General features: G+C 60.9%; 1 protein-coding gene across 1 annotated transcript in view; it reads left to right on the top strand.

The window, feature by feature from the left end:
* Positions 1-14,983, top strand: part of SND1 (staphylococcal nuclease and tudor domain containing 1) — a 314,287-nt gene that overhangs the window by 104,283 nt on the left and 195,021 nt on the right. The gene's annotated exons all lie outside the window — the stretch shown is intronic.

The following is a 14,983-nucleotide window of genomic DNA, read 5'->3' as shown; positions in this document are numbered from 1 at the left end:
AGCTCTGTGCAATCACTTCCTTTACCCTGTGAGCTGGTAGCCTGCATTTGTCAAGTGGGGAAACTGAGGTACACACCCTGGAAATGATTTGGCCAGGGCCACACTGAGTGTTGGGGCTAGGGTTAAATTTGGGAGCACCTGGCTCCTAGTTCCATGCCCAGTCCACCAGTGTTTCTCAACCAGTGGTACGAGTACCTTAGGGGTACTCCAAGTCTGGGGGATCAACACAACTGACCTTTGGAGAACTGAATTTTTGTCTTAGTGTTTTATTATTTTTGTACTTTTTACACCCAAACATTTCATCGCCCGTCCAGCTACGATTGTTGTTTAAACAAATGTTGCAATGATAGAAGAAAAGTCTGAAAACTGTAGGCACTAGGGGTACTTAATTTTTTTGAAAAAGGGGAGTACTTGTGTATAGTGTAGATTTTTTTAAAAGGTACTTTATAAAAAGAGGTTGAGAAACGCTGCACCAGACAATAGTGTGTTCAGCAGAAATCTTGCTTTGAATGACAAACCAAGAAGAAAACCTGTTTGCTGACGAGAAGGATCAGCTGGGAGGAGAAAGCTGCCGAAAGAGTTTTGTGTCCCCTAAAGTCAGTCAAACATAAGGGACAGCACTTACTCCCTTGCCAGTGGGTTGGGATGCTGGGGAATAAATGGCCTGAGCAGATTTAAAGTGGTGCCTTTTGAAGATGAATATTCCTGTGCTCACTGGAGAGGATTAGGGATGGAAGCGACTAGTCGAGTCACCAGTCGCCCTGCTGCCTGTCAGGGGCAGCAAGGGTGCGGGGAGCAGGTGCTGGGGGAGCCGGCCTAAAAGCCGTCAGGCTCTTTCTGCATTTAAAAGGCAGAGGCGCGGTGGGCCAGAAGTTGCGCTTCTGCCTTTGAAATGTATCGAGCCACGAGCAGCTCTTGCTACATTTCAAAGGCAGAGGTGCACTCGGGACCTAGCGTGAGCCGCACTTGCCCCGGCGTCCCCGCCTCGCCAGGTCCCCGCGGTGTCTCCCCCTTAGAAACGTAGGAGCTGTGGGCGGGGATAGCGAGCACCTCCCTAGCGAGTAGTTGATGGAAATTCAATCGACTAATCAATTAGCTGATGGATGGAAACGTCACATCCCGAGGGAGTATTAAACTTCGTCTGCTTCTCCTTGCGGGCCCGCCAGTGTACTGTCCAGTTCATGCCCAGTGTTTGGTGTTGAAGGATAAATGTAGTTTGTTGTCAGTATGACCTGTGTGAGACCTGGATGGAAAGTCTGGTCTCTGTAAAGAGGTACGTGCTTGAACGCAGGTACGCAAAAGGAGGGGATGGGGAAACTGGTTTGAACCTGTTATAAGGCCTGCAAAGGGACCGAGGGGACAAATAACGATTGGAGGGAATTTGGTGCAAAGGGGCATGACCTGTATTGCATGCAATGGTAAGTGGTCAGTGGAAAAGGGGTCATTACCAGGGAAGATGGTACAAAAGACCTTGCCTTTTGTTTGGGCAGTTGCAGAAACTTTTCCTGGGTATCCTGGAGATGTTTGCCCTGGAATGCATGCCTGAATAAAGCTGGCTGCTTAAGAAGGGTGTCTGGAATTGATTTGGTAGGGGTTTCGGGCCCCCATCCGAACCCTCGGATTAAATTCTCCGTCAGTGTCACTGGGCACAGGAGTGTGCTCTGGAAGATGGAAGTGACTGGTCTTTGCAGAACGCTTGTTAGCGGAGCTGTGGGGTGGAGTCCGGCTGACCTTTGCTTTAAAAGAGAGGATCCCGGCTTAGCACAAACGAACTGTGAATACCTGCTCCTTTGTGTAGGGACCTGTCGGGGCCCTCCTCCCCCTGTGCTGTCGAAGGATCTTTTGCCCAATGTTCCCCTAGTCTGATTCTCTTAGCAGGGCTCCCCCAGAGTCCAGCAGTAACACCAGGCTGGGGTGACTTGGTGGTGGAGTGCATGCAAGGGTTGAAGCAGATCTGAGCTGATGGCAGTCAGTGGCCCTGCAGAAGCCGCCTGTGTGAGCGTCCCTGACTTCCCGGCCGCCGTGCATCAGGCCTGGGCTGGAAGAGGAGCTCTGCTGCTCGGGCGCTCTGTCCTGTTACCTCTCGGTGGAACCTGGCAGCAGAGGCGCTGACCAGCCCCAGTGTGGGTGCCTGTCTGTGGGCAGTCGAGGCGAGACCCCGGCTTCTGGCCAGCTGATCAGACTTCTGGGTGGTGGTGGCTCTGGACTGAGCCACTGCCCTGGAGGGTCGTGCCGCCCGCCGGCCGTCTTTCCCCTGTGGCTCATTAGAAGCACTCCCCAGGGGTGCAGTGCCGGCTTCTGAGCCAAACCAGGTTTGCAGTGTAAATGCTGCTTGGAATGAGTCACTCCGAGGGGAGCCAGAGCGGGGATGTTTCTCTGTGGGTGCAAATGCGCCAGGGCGCTGTCCAGGCCTGAGGTGCGTGTGTACAGAGCCGGTGTAGTGCTGCCGTGGCCTCGGCCCTGCGCTGGGGGTGGCTTGTGCCACGACACACTCCCTTGCTCTGAACCGTGAGCAGGGAAACGGGGCCCTTCGCCGGTAGGGCCAGCCTGTCCGGCTTCCCACACGGCACGAGGGCATCCGGCCTGGGCCATACCCCACGCCTGTGACATCCCGGGGCAGGGCTCTCCCCTGGGCTGGCGAGGGGAGACTGGGGATTTGGGGGCGGGCGGATGGCGGCAGTAACGGGCAGCATGCACCATTCCTTTCTTTGAGAAACATCCCCCTGCCTCTGCCCTTGACTCTTCCTTGCATCTCCGGGAGGGTTATGGGGCTCGAATGATTTCTCGGCTAGCCGCTCAGCCGTGCGAATCACCGGCAATCGCTCCGCGTGGGCCAATTAACATAGTGAATCATTGGCTTGCGAGGCCTCGGACTGTAAATTACCTTTCAGGAGCCAATGCTACGGGAAGCTCATGATGCGCTGAGTGCGCTGTCTGAGTGCGCTGCCCGGCCTGCTCTGAGTCACGGAGCGAAGCAAGAGAGCAGCCTGCTGTGAGCCGGACTGGGCCTCGGGCATCCGGCTTCCAGGCCTGGCCTCCAAGCACTGAGTGGCTGAAGTACAGGGGGAGGCGTGTCCTGTGCCACGGCCCGTGGGCGCAGGGCCACGGCCTGGCCTCTGGTGGGGCAGGGTGGAAAGGGGAGTCTCGCTGGCTCTGGGCCTGGGCCCGCTGTGAGGAACCCGGTGCAGGTTGTGGGGTCTGAGAGGTAGATGTGGTCTGAGGGCCCCGGGGCCCCGCGCTTCCCAAGAGCAGCAAGGCGAGGCGTTATGTGCAGGGCCAGGCTTGGGTTTCATGCCCTGCAGGGGAACCCCGGGAGACACTGCGGCCTTTGCTTTCATGCACAACCGTCCCCGGGGCTTGCAGCTGACCGTCCATCCCAGCCCGAAGGGAGAGGGCGACACGGCGCGTTGGGGTTTCCCGTCTCCTGCACGCCGTAGTGGCATGGACAGACTCCACCAGCCAGTAGAACAGAGGGAGTTTATTGCTTCTCCAGGATACAGCACAGCACAGATGGAATCTGGTTCCAGGGCAGGCCTAGGATGCCTCAGCCCCCCTTGAGATGGGGGAGCCTGGGCCCCTAAATCCCAGCCCGTTGCCTAGGCTGCTTCCTCTATGATTCCAGCCAGAAACCAAACTCCCTCACTTCCAGCCCTGCCCCCAGCCAGGGCTCCACTCCCCTTCTTCCCATTGTTCCGCTCCCTGGGAGATCACTGGTCGGACAGGTTCTTAGCCCCCTTTGCATAATGACTCATCCCCTGCCCTGCCCTGCTGCAGCCAGTGGGGGTCACTCACAACCCAAGCCTAGCAACCGGCAAGGTCCCCCCACTACGTCAGAGGGTGCAACCATAGAGAAGGGGCTGGCAGAGGGACCCTTCACAGCCGGACGCCACTTCCCCTCTGCCGCAGCGCCAAGTGCTCTCTGAGGCCAGACACGGCTGCCTCCTCTCTTGGGGTGGCTCAAGGACGGCCCAACGGGTGCGCCAGGGCTGTCTGGTGGGGTCTGGGGCCAAGGCTTTGAGCCGCTGCGCTTGCTTTGGAGGCGCTTGGGGAAGATGGACCCAGTTCAGAGCCCCCTTCCCCAGAGATCTCAGCAGGGCCGTAGTCAAGTAGTGCCCACGCAGCCACGTCTGAGCCCCGAAAGGGCGGCCCAGGCTTCCTCCCTTGGTCCAGTCTGGGCACCTGGCGACAGGCCTGTTCCTGGTCCTCGCTCTCCAGCCGCTTGACCTGCCCATCACTGCGGAGCCTGCTCCCGCGTCTTCGGCTGAGGCCTGGCTTGTGCGTGTCCCCTGGAGGCTTCGTGCTGAGCCCTGGCAGCTACAGACCGGGGGCCTTGAACCCCCTGACTCTCTCCTGCCTGCGTGGCCCCGGCCTGTGGGGTGAGGATTAGGCCAACCCCAGAGCGCTCGGCAGAGGCAGACTCAGCCTGTGCAGCCATTGGTTGGACGCAGGGAGAGTCTGGGCCCCGGGATCCCTTGGGGATGCCCACTGAGCGGCACTCTTGCAGTGGGGGGGGGGGAGCAGCACCCCCAGACAGGAGCTGTCCTCTAGTTCAGGGGGAGGGGTCTGTTCCAGCTCCTTCCGTCCAGGCTCCCTGGCCCGCTCTCCCCGCCACTGAAGCACCTTGTCCAGACAGGACTGCCCCTGCTCCCAGGAGCTCTGAGTCCGTGCAGGCCCCTTGGGGTGGGGGCCTCAAGGCCCCGAGCCCCCAGCGCTCAGCTTAGTCTCTTCTCTGCATGTTTCCCAGCCAGGACGGACTCTTCCCCAAACCCCCCCCCCTTTGTCCAGACCCCTTCCCCCTGAGGTGAGAACTGGTTGTCATGAGGGCCCTCAGGGCGACCCCCGCTGGGCAGTGCTTACAGACAGAGGCCAGTAGGGGTCACCCCCGGCCCAAGATGTGCCCAGCCAGTGGACCGTACCCCCACGACATCAGGGGGAGGCTGTTCAGTCTGTCAGTCGGCTGCGTTGCCTGCAAGCGCTCCCCTGCTTGGCCCGGCTTGTTCGCTGACTGTCCTGATCTCTTGTCTCGCATCCCCTCGATAGCAGGGGTGGCCTGTGTCTGGAACAGTGGCGCCCCAGCCTGCCTGGAGCCTTCCGCTGTGGCATGTAAACATGGGGGATTGGGGTGGGGCAGAGGCTGCTTTTATGCCCCAATATAGCCCTGCCACTTTGATCCTCCCCAGATGTAGCTCTGCATCCTCCCTCCCCCCAGATCTGGGGGGCCTGGTGAGTGTCACTATGCCCTGCCTGCAAGTGGCAGAGGTCTTTGCAGCTTGCTGGGGGCACGGCTCTTTGTCTGCTTGGTTCATGGGCACCGTACGGGCCCTTTGTCCTCAGGGTGTTATCGGGTCTTTAGCAGAGCTGAGACGGGCAGCGTTTGCCTAGAGATGCGTTCTCTTCTGCGCCTCTCCCCACGCAAGGCTACCTGCTCCTCGCCGAGGGGCTCGGGGCTGCTTGGCTGCCTCCTGGCCCAGGTGTCTGGCAGCTGCTGCGGCACAGAATCCACCACCGGTTGCAGGAGAGCATGGGGGAGGAAGGGCATTTCAAGGTGCTGAGCAGCAAGCTAGGGGAAGCATGTCTCTGCAGTCTAGAGACCGCACCGGAGCACCAGGCCTCCTTCTCTTGGAGGGCTCTGACTCCCCCTTGTCAGAGGTGCTCTGCCTTAGGGACACGGTGAAAGGCCAGTAACAATCCCAATTCACTCGGGGCTGGGGTGAAATCTAATGCGCACACTGGGTGCATTTGTAGGCACCCTTCAGCGCGTCTCGGTGGGCATCTGAGTAGCAGTTGCCCCTTTGCGTGGGTCTGCGGCTGCCGGGGGCACGTCTCTTGGTGAGTCACCGGAGCGACTGCTCCCTGGGCATTGCAGGCACCTAGAACAGCTTGGGGAGGGGGCTGGTTTCGCTGGGTGGCCTCACCCGTGTGTAAATGGGCAGAGGTGAGTGATCGGAAGCGTCTCAGGAAACCACACGCGTTTGTCAGTTACTTAGGAGCTTTCTGGACAGGAGCGTCTTGGTGACTGAGGGCTCTTCCGTCGGAATTGTCCGTTTGCCAGAGGTTCGCGAGCGTCTCCCCCAGGAGTCGGTGCTCTGAGTACTTGGCATGGACGTTAGCGACGGTAGCTGGAATGGTCAGAGCCTTGGCAGGCTTCCTCTTGCTCCCGAACTGCAGTCCCGCTAGTGTCACTGCAGGAGCAGGCTGGGCTGGAAACTGCCGCTTCTTGCTGCTCTAACGGAGGTGTCAGCTGGAGCAGAGCGAGCCAGGGTGCACCTGCTGCATTGAGCATTGCTGCTGCAGTTGAGAGAATTGAGGCAACTGCTGCTTTGGGAGAGATTTCTGCTCCTCCCGCTCTTCCAGCGCTTGGCTGGATTAAAAAATTAGCTGTGGTTGTCCGCTCATTGACTCCGATCCACAAAGCTCGGGTGCAGGCAGTCGCTGAAGCGCATGAAGATGCAATCTGCTAATATATGGCAGCAAAGTTTGAATTGTTTTTGTTCCCGAGATGGGAAATTCTCGGAGCCTCTCAAGTCAGAGCTCTGCCTCTTTTGTATTCAGCCCGTTTTCTGAAATTCATCTTGTTTTCTCAGCCTTTCAGAAGTTAGCATTGTCATAGAGGAACCGCAGCACCTTTGGCGGGCCGTTTTGAGTTGTCAATCGAGCCTTTTTAAGTCTTGGTCTTTACATTTGATTGACTGTTAAAGAAAGCACCATCTCCTCCTCTCATCTTGGTGATAGGTTCTTGCCTTCCCTTTGGATAAAGTTGCTGAAGCACTGCCAGAAAGATAATTAATTCGTTCCCTGATTAATATCAATAATTCAATACCCAAATGGCTTTTTACATTAGTAACCACTTGTAGCAAGATCCTTTGATTCCACACTGGTAAGCAAAACACTGAACCATTTCCATAGGTAGGGTGCTGTTTCCTTAGATGGCTGCATTTAGATACAGCACATTGACAAAACATCTCAAGCAGTATTTCAGACACAGATTTTTCATCTTTACAAGGGCACATTAATTTCGAAGTAAGAGGTCACAGACAAACAGTTCTTCAGCCATCAGTGTTTTTCACTTCTGAAGACTCGAGGCTTCAGAGAGCTTATCCAAGAAATTACTTTCAACAGGATTTCTTTAGGGATAGAAACGGGTTGTTTTTCTCCAAGCGGAGTAAGGGAAAGTTTTACGGTGCCGTTTATGGCTCTTGATAAGTCCTAGACGGCCCTGCAGTGTTGGGGTATTAAACCCGTTTCCGTGACAGGCTCTCAAAGTGTCAGTAGTAGGGTGCTAAGTGACTAGTCAGCTACCTCATAAGCATAGATAAGCATATGCTTATCGGATAGTCACTAGTGACTCAACTAGTGGCTCCCCCCCCCCCCCCCCCGCCTCTATCAGAGAGGCAGCAAGGTGGGAGAGCAGAAGCCGGCTGAAAAGCTGTACCCCTTCCCCCAGCACCATCTCTGCAAGGGGAGCAAAGGTGTAAGTGGGGGAGACCAGGTGCGAGCTGGGAATCAGCTGATTCCTAGCTCACACTCGTCTGTCGGTCCCGTTCTCTCCCCCGCTGCGCTCGTGCTTTTTAAATGTATCAAGTCCCCAGACTCTTAATACGTTTACAAGGCAGAGCTGCAGTGGGGTTCACGCCAAGCTCCGGGTGCAGTCCCCCGTCAACTAATCGACTAGTCGATAGAAATTCATTGAGTCGATTCGCTGATTAAATGCCATTTTTTAGCATCCCTAGTCAATAGGTGGAAAAAAGCAGGTTTCCTAGAAATGTCTTTAATTAGCCCAATCACATAAGCAATCAAACACACGCCTGTTGATTCCACAAGCATCGTGTATAATTGTAAGTAGCTCTCAAAGGTCAATACCGGCTCAGGCAAGTTTATGACCTACATTAACCATCGATTTAATAGCTTTTGCAGTCAAATTCACGTCTACCCTGCCCAGTGTCACATTTGGGAAGCCAGTGTTCAGAGGAACCGCTACTCCTCCAGTCCGCCTCCCAGACTGGGCGCATGGCTTGCATGTTTAATTGGCCTGCGCTGGCTGCCCTGCTGTTTGTCCCGGGGACAGGACGGTGGGGCCCAGGCAGGAACGTTTTGAATGGATGCATGTGAGCATGCCCCTCCCGCTAGCTGGGTGCCCTTGGGAGTGTGACAGGAGTGTGACAGGAGTGTGACAGGGATGTTAAATATCAGGTAATTGAATAGTTGATTCAACTCGTGAATTCTTATCGGTTACTTGACTTTACCACGGTCCCCAGGGGCAGGGCCGGCAGCCAGTGCGCTCTGGCCCCACTCCTGGGAAACTCCCCCCACCCCATGGTGCTGCCTCGGATCAGAGGCAGCAGCGCGGGGCGCCAGGCAGGAGCTGGTCTGCAAGTGGAACCAGTTTAGGAACCAGCTCCGCTCGCAGACCGGCTGCCTGTCGCAACCGCGCTGCTGCCTCTGATACAGGGTGGCAGCAGCCCGTCTGGGGGGAGGGAGGGCTGAGCTCCTGGACCGTGTGCAAGCTGGGACTGAGCGGGGCTGCTGGCCAGCCTGCTACAGCGTCCTGGTGGGGGTGGGGAATGTCCATCGTCTGTAGAATTACCCTGTCGGCTTTCACTTATCGGTGAATCGGTCCTCGGCCACACGGCCGCATCCCTGGCGTGGGAAGGGGAACAAAGGTGAACTGGGCTGGGGGCAGGGGGCTCCCCAGGGCAGTGTTCCGGCAGGAGTGCTACAGGCGTCCGGAGCAGGGGCGCGCGGTGCTTCGGGGTGAGCTGGCCTGGGGGCAGGGGGCTTCCCAGGGCAGTGTTCCTGCAGGAGTGCTACAGGCGTCCGGAGCAGGGGCGCGCGGTGCTTCGGGGTGAGCTGGGCTGGGGGCAGGGGGCTCCCCAGGGCAGTGTTCCTGCAGGAGTGCTACAGGCGTCCGGAGCAGGGGCGCGCGGTGCTTCGGGGTGAGCTGGGCTGGAGGCAGGGGGCTCCCCAGGGCAGTGTTCCTGCAGGAGTGCTACAGGCGTCCGGAGCAGGGTCGCGCGGTGCTTCGGGGTGAGCTGGGCTGGAGGCAGGGGGCTCCCCAGGGCAGTGTTCCGGCAGGAGTGCTACAGGCGTCCGGAGCGGGGGCGCGCGGTGCTTCGGGGTGAGCTGGGCTGGGGGCAGGGGGCTCCCCAGGGCAGTGTTCCTGCAGGAGTGCTACAGGCGTCCGGAGCAGGGGCGCGCGGTGCTTCGGGGTGAGCTGGGCTGGGGGCAGGGGGCTCCCCAGGGCAGTGTTCCGGCAGGAGTGCTACAGGCGTCCGGAGCGGGGGCGCGCGGTGCTTCGGGGTGAGCTGGGCTGGGGGCAGGGGGCTCCCCAGGGCAGTGTTCCTGCAGGAGTGCTACAGGCGTCCGGAGCAGGGGCGTGCGGTGCTTCGGGGTGAGCTGGGCTGGAGGCAGGGGACTCCCCAGGGCAGTGTTCCTGCAGGAGTGCTACAGGCGTCCGGAGCGGGGGCGCGCGGTGCTTCGGGGTGAGCTGGGCTGGGGGCAGGGGGCTCCCCAGGGCAGTGTTCCTGCAGGAGTGCTACAGGCGTCCGGAGCGGGGGCGCACGGTGCTTCGGGGCGAGCTGGGCTGGGGGCAGGGGGCTCCCCAGGGCAGTGTTCCTGCAGGAGTGCTACAGGCGTCCGGAGCAGGGGCGCGCGGTGCTTCGGGGTGAGCTGGGCTGGGGGCAGGGGGCTCCCCAGGGCAGTGTTCCTGCAGGAGTGCTACAGGCGTCCGGAGCGGGGGCGCACGGTGCTTCGGGGCGAGCTGGGCTGGGGGCAGGGGGCTCCCCAGGGCAGTGTTCCTGCAGGAGTGCTACAGGCGTCCGGAGCAGGGGCGCGCGGTGCTTCGGGGTGAGCTGGGCTGGGGGCAGGGGGCTCCCCAGGGCAGTGTTCCTGCAGGAGTGCTACAGGCGTCCGGAGCGGGGGCGCACGGTGCTTCGGGGCGAGCTGGGCTGGGGGCAGGGGGCTCCCCAGGGCAGTGTTCCTGCAGGAGTGCTACAGGCGTCCGGAGCAGGGGCGCGCGGTGCTTCGGGGTGAGCTGGGCTGGGGGCAGGGGGCTCCCCAGGGCAGTGTTCCTGCAGGAGTGCTACAGGCGTCCGGAGCAGGGGCGCGCGGTGCTTCGGGGTGAGCTGTTGAATCAACAGTCCTGCGGGAGGACTCCCGAGTAGCCTTGATGTACCAGCGCGGGGGTGAGTTCTCCCGGCTCCTCTTGGGTGTGACGGGTCTGGGCGCTGGCAGCTTCGCCAGCCATCTTGTTGGCTGCGGAGGCTTTTCCCTCCAGCGCTCGCGAGGGCCGTGGGGAGCCGCCGGGCCGGCCAGGCAGACGCTGAGAGCCAGTGGGAGGGAGAGCAGCGTGCCAGTTATATCCGTGGGGACATGTCCCACTCGACTGGCCCGCGGCGCCCGGCGTCCGTCCAGACTGCAACACGCTGTGCGTGGGCGATCGGTCCGCCCCGGCGGCCTGGGCGACACCTCACAAGAGCCCTCTGTCGGCTCGCTGTCCTGCCGCGCTCAGGGCCCAGCGGTTTCCTGGCTTCCAGCAGTGTCGCCCAGCACGGTGCAGGGCAGGGCCCAGGTGCTATCCGGACAGGGCCAATCCGTGCCTGGTAGGGCGCCACGTAACGCTTGCTGGGTGGGCAGCACGCAGTGTCCTCCTGGAATCGAATTCAGAGCTTGGGTTGGCCCGGAGCCGGAGATTCACGTGTGCTCACAACGCCCCTCTGAGCTGCCCCTTCCCACCTGTGCTGTCCCCTGGCCGCACCGGGCCTGCTTGCCACCCTAGGGCCATGGCCCCTGCTGCCGTGGTCCTCCGTCCCAGCGTTGCCTGAGCTCTGATGGGATCACGCCCCAAGGGGGCCAGGATGGGTTCAGCGCCTTCCCAAAGGGGCATTTTCCCGACCCCGGCCGGGGTGCAGTCTGTTCCCCAGTGGCTGAGGTGTGGCGGGGCAGCATTCGCACGGGGCGCCCAGCTCGGCGGGGGGCGGCTGTACTGTGACCGGAAATCCGAGAATCCCGCCGGTTCCTGCATCACCCGCTGCCCCCCTTTGCCTGGGAGACTTTCTGCTGGGGCCGGGAGTGCTCCCTGGGGCTGGCCTGCGAGCCGTGCTCCAGCCCCCTCGGAAGAGGCAGCTCTGGTGCTGATCTCCTGATGTTTTGTGCTGAGCCAGGGTTTGCTGCTCCTTTGTGCTGCGTAGGGAAAAGCAGAGTATCGATCGTGCTGCTCCTCGGTTTGCTGGAGTGCTGTTTGCAGGGGACCTGAGACTCCCCTTGCGCTGGAGCTGGCCGCTGGGCGTGGCTGTCCTGGCTGCTCACCTGGGGGGCTGGGGGGGTTCCTCACCTTCCCGGTGTCTGGACAAGCTCCCAGCTGTGTCTATTGGTAGAGGTGTAGAGGAGTTTGAGTGCTGCGGGTGAATGGGACCAGCGCACGCTCACGGAGCAGAGTGTTCGGCAGCTGGATTGAGAAATCCGTTTCCAGACTGGGTTCCCGGGGGCGTGTCACCCTGAGGGACTGGAGGGGGAAGCAACCAGACCTGTTCAGTGCAGTGCCCTGGAGCCATTGGCTTGATGCAGCACGAGAATGGCCAGACAGGGTCAGACCAAAGGTCCATCCAGCCCAGTGTCCTGTCTGCCCACAGCGGCCAATGCCAGATGCCCCAGAGGGAGGGAACCCTCATGTAATCCCTCCCCATCGCCCATCCCTAGCCTCTGGCAGACAGACAAGAATAACATCCCCACCCATCCTGCTCATAGCCTTTGAGGGCCCCATCCTCCACTGGTCTTGTCCTTTTTTGAACCTTAGTTGTGGCCTTCACGCAGCAGTGAGTTCCACAGGTTGACGGAGCATTGTGTGAAGAGACGCTTTTGCTTTAAACTTGCTGCCTGTGAAGCTCATTGGGTGACCCCTAGCTCTTGTAAATAACACGTCCCCTATTGATTTTTCTCCACACCTGCCATGATTGTCTAGAGTAGACCTCTGTCAGATCCGCCCGCGGTCACCTGTCTTCCAAGCCGAAAAGTCGCATTCTTATCGTCTCCCCCCACGGCAGCCATTCTGTCCCCAGCAGCCCATTTGGTGCTTGCTCTGAGCCTTTTCCAAAGCCAGCGTCTGAGCTGGGGCGGCCACATCTGCACACCGTATCTCAGGCTGTGGGCGTCCCGTGCATTTATCCAGAGGCAATACGATCGTCTGTCTTGCTCTCCCTTTCCCAGTGGGGCCCAGCTGAGCCGCAGAGAAATGCCAGCCCCGACGGGCTGCTGTGGCAGAGCTGGGGCATCTTGTTGGGGCGCAGGGCTAGAAATGGGGAAGTGGGGGTTACGTTGCTTCCTGTGTGCCCTCGGGCAAGTCCCTTCTCCTGGGTGGCTCCAGCTATAACCTGGGGCGCTTGCCTCACGCCCTGATTCAATTTCAGCATCTTGTCAGCGGCTGCTCGCCCTGCAGCTGGGTGGCCCCTGGAAGCAGGCCATTTGCTGGGCGTCCCTGCATTGCCCTGGACCCGAGTGCTCGCCTGGCACAGGTAGCCCAGGGCCCTCCTGCTGGGGTGCTGGGGGGGGGGGTGGTTTACCTGTCTTACTGCTGGGGGAAACTGAGGCCGTCAGCCTTGTCTGGCCGGGGTGTGTCAGCAGGTGGCTGGGGGAGCCAGGCTCTGAGTAGCGAGATGGCCGGTGGGCAGGCTCCCAGAGCCACGTGTAGCATGAAAATGGCAGCTGTTTGCGCCAGTCAGGAGACTCACCGGTTGCCTGGCAGCCCCTGCCCTCGAAAGGTTCCTTTGCTGGCCCCGCGCTGGCCCTTCCTGCGTAAGGTGTGAGTGGTGTGCGGCTGAGCCGACCGCCCCTCCGCTCGGAGTTCTTCCCCGGGGCTGGGGGGCCGGCGCAGTGCGAGGCTTTGCCTTGCCAGACCCCTGCGGCAGCGTCCTCACTGGCACAGAGCCGTGGTGGGAGGCATGTCCCTGCTGCTGTGGAACGGAGGGAGCTGCGGCTGCCCATGCGGGCGGGTTGTGGCTGCGGTTCGGCGTGCTGCGGTTGTGGCTGTAGCCGCCGTTCTGTGTGCGCAAGTGGGTTGCGGTTGTGGCTGTGGCTGCGGCTGTGGCTGCCGTTCTGTGTGCGCAAGTGGGTTGCGGTTGTGGCTGTGGCTGCGGCTGTGGCTGCCGTTCTGTGTGCGCAAGTGGGTTGTGGTTGTGGCTGTGGCTGCCGTTCTGTGTGGGCGGGCGTGCTGCGGCTGCCCGCCTCGCTGGCTGCGGTCTCTCGCGCGCAAGGCAGGCCCGGCTGGCTCCCCGGCGGATAACGAATCGCCGTGCCTCTGCCGATTAGCTAACAAGTTTGTACAATGTGGAGCGCGAGCTGACAAGACAAACAGCTTGATTAATTTAAACCTGCTGCTAACGCAATTGCGGGGCGGTGGGATGGGAATTGGGTAGGCACGCGGGGATCCGGCCCATGCAGCCTCGCTCAGGTGCACCCGCCAGAACGCCGGCGCTTGGCGGGGTGCTGGCCTAGCGCGGGGCCCAGGTGCCATGTGGGGACGCGCCCGCAGCAAGGCGCCCGCTTCGAAGCATGCGCAGGTCGGAGTTCTGCAGCCAACGGGCGTGGGCCGCTGGCGTCAGGAGTTGGCACCGATACCGGCCGGGGTGCCGGCTGCAAGCCAATTAGAGACGTGACTGCCTCTGCCTGCCACGCGCCGGGAGCGGCTCTCGAGCGAGCAGGGGAGGCGGAAGTGGCTGGCTTTGAGGCGGAGGCTGCAGCTGCTCGGTCGTTCGCCGTCCGCCCAGAGCAGTAGGAGAGCAGCCGCCGTGTTTGCCTCTGGGAGGCTTGGCTGACGTCACGCCAAGGGAAAGGCTCCAAGGCGCTGGCTCCCTTCCGGCCTAGCCAGGCGTGTCCGGTACCCATCGGGCAGCCTTCTAGAGTCGGCTCAAGCAACACAAGGCCCCGACCTTCAGGAGCGCAGTCGAGCGCCCGAACCACCCAGGCGCTGCGCCTCAGCCCAGAGCAATGAGGGGACATAGCCGGGACCCGGAGCCCGCGGAGGGGCTGTGCCTCAGAGATGCCCCAAAAGCGTGGCTGGGCCGTTGGGCGGAGATGGGGCCTGGCTGGGAAGAGCCGGGTGTAGGACCAAGTAGAAAAGGGTCAGCAGCCTGGCCAGCACTTCCTTCCTCTGCTCTGACCTTAGCTTCAGGGACAACTCGTCCCTCCATGGGTCTCTCCCCCTCGGGTGCTTTTCTGTAGAGGGGTGAGACAGGAGGAGACGGTGCGTCTATTCCCCGGGGGTCCAACCAGTGCTGTGAACCAGCCACACTCAGCTGGCCTAATAACCACGTGTGGCTGGCGGGCTGGACACCGCGGTCTTACACCCTTGGATCCGACCGCGTCCTGCTGGGACGTGCTTGGCCGGTGGTCGGCCAGGTGCCCAGGCCGGGTTAGCTGGCTGCTCATTGGAGCTGGCTGCATCTGCTCTTTTGTGCCTGTCTGCGTGTGAGTGGGCGCAAGGCTTGGCTGGAGGTGGCCGCGGGTGCTGCCTTGGGGTGCCGCTTGCGGGGGTTATGAGAACAGCTCTCCGGGCTGTTGTCGGAAGGGCTCTGTGGCCTCGTGGCTTGGAGGGGTTGGACGCGAGGAGAGCTGATTGCAGTGCAGATCAGACCCGGCTCGGCTCCGCTCTGCTGCGCGGCGTTGGAGAGTTTGACGGGGAAGTGCTGGTGTGGCCAGTGTCCGTGGTAGGCTTAGAATTGGTGATTTACCAGAAGTGACTGCTTGAAATACGCCACCTGTATTTGTATAGCTTGGACCTTCCTGGCCCGGCACCCTCGGGGCCTGACTGGTCCTGGAGGAGGGGTTTTGCTGGACCAGGGGAGGTCCCCCTTGATGCCTGCCACCCCACCGGGCTTCCCCCCACAGCCCAACTGGGTCCCCTGTGCCAGTCTTCCCAGCCTCTAGCTTAGCTGAGCCGTGTGCCTCCCCGCATCGCACTGCAGCATGCCGGGACTGAGCCTGGAGCTTGGGA

Source organism: Pelodiscus sinensis, chromosome 1 (genome assembly GCF_049634645.1).
Source record: "Pelodiscus sinensis isolate JC-2024 chromosome 1, ASM4963464v1, whole genome shotgun sequence".
Classification (NCBI taxonomy): domain Eukaryota; kingdom Metazoa; phylum Chordata; order Testudines; family Trionychidae; genus Pelodiscus; species Pelodiscus sinensis.
The sequence above is the reverse complement of the archived record's forward strand: the minus strand, read 5'-3'. Positions and strand labels throughout refer to the sequence as shown.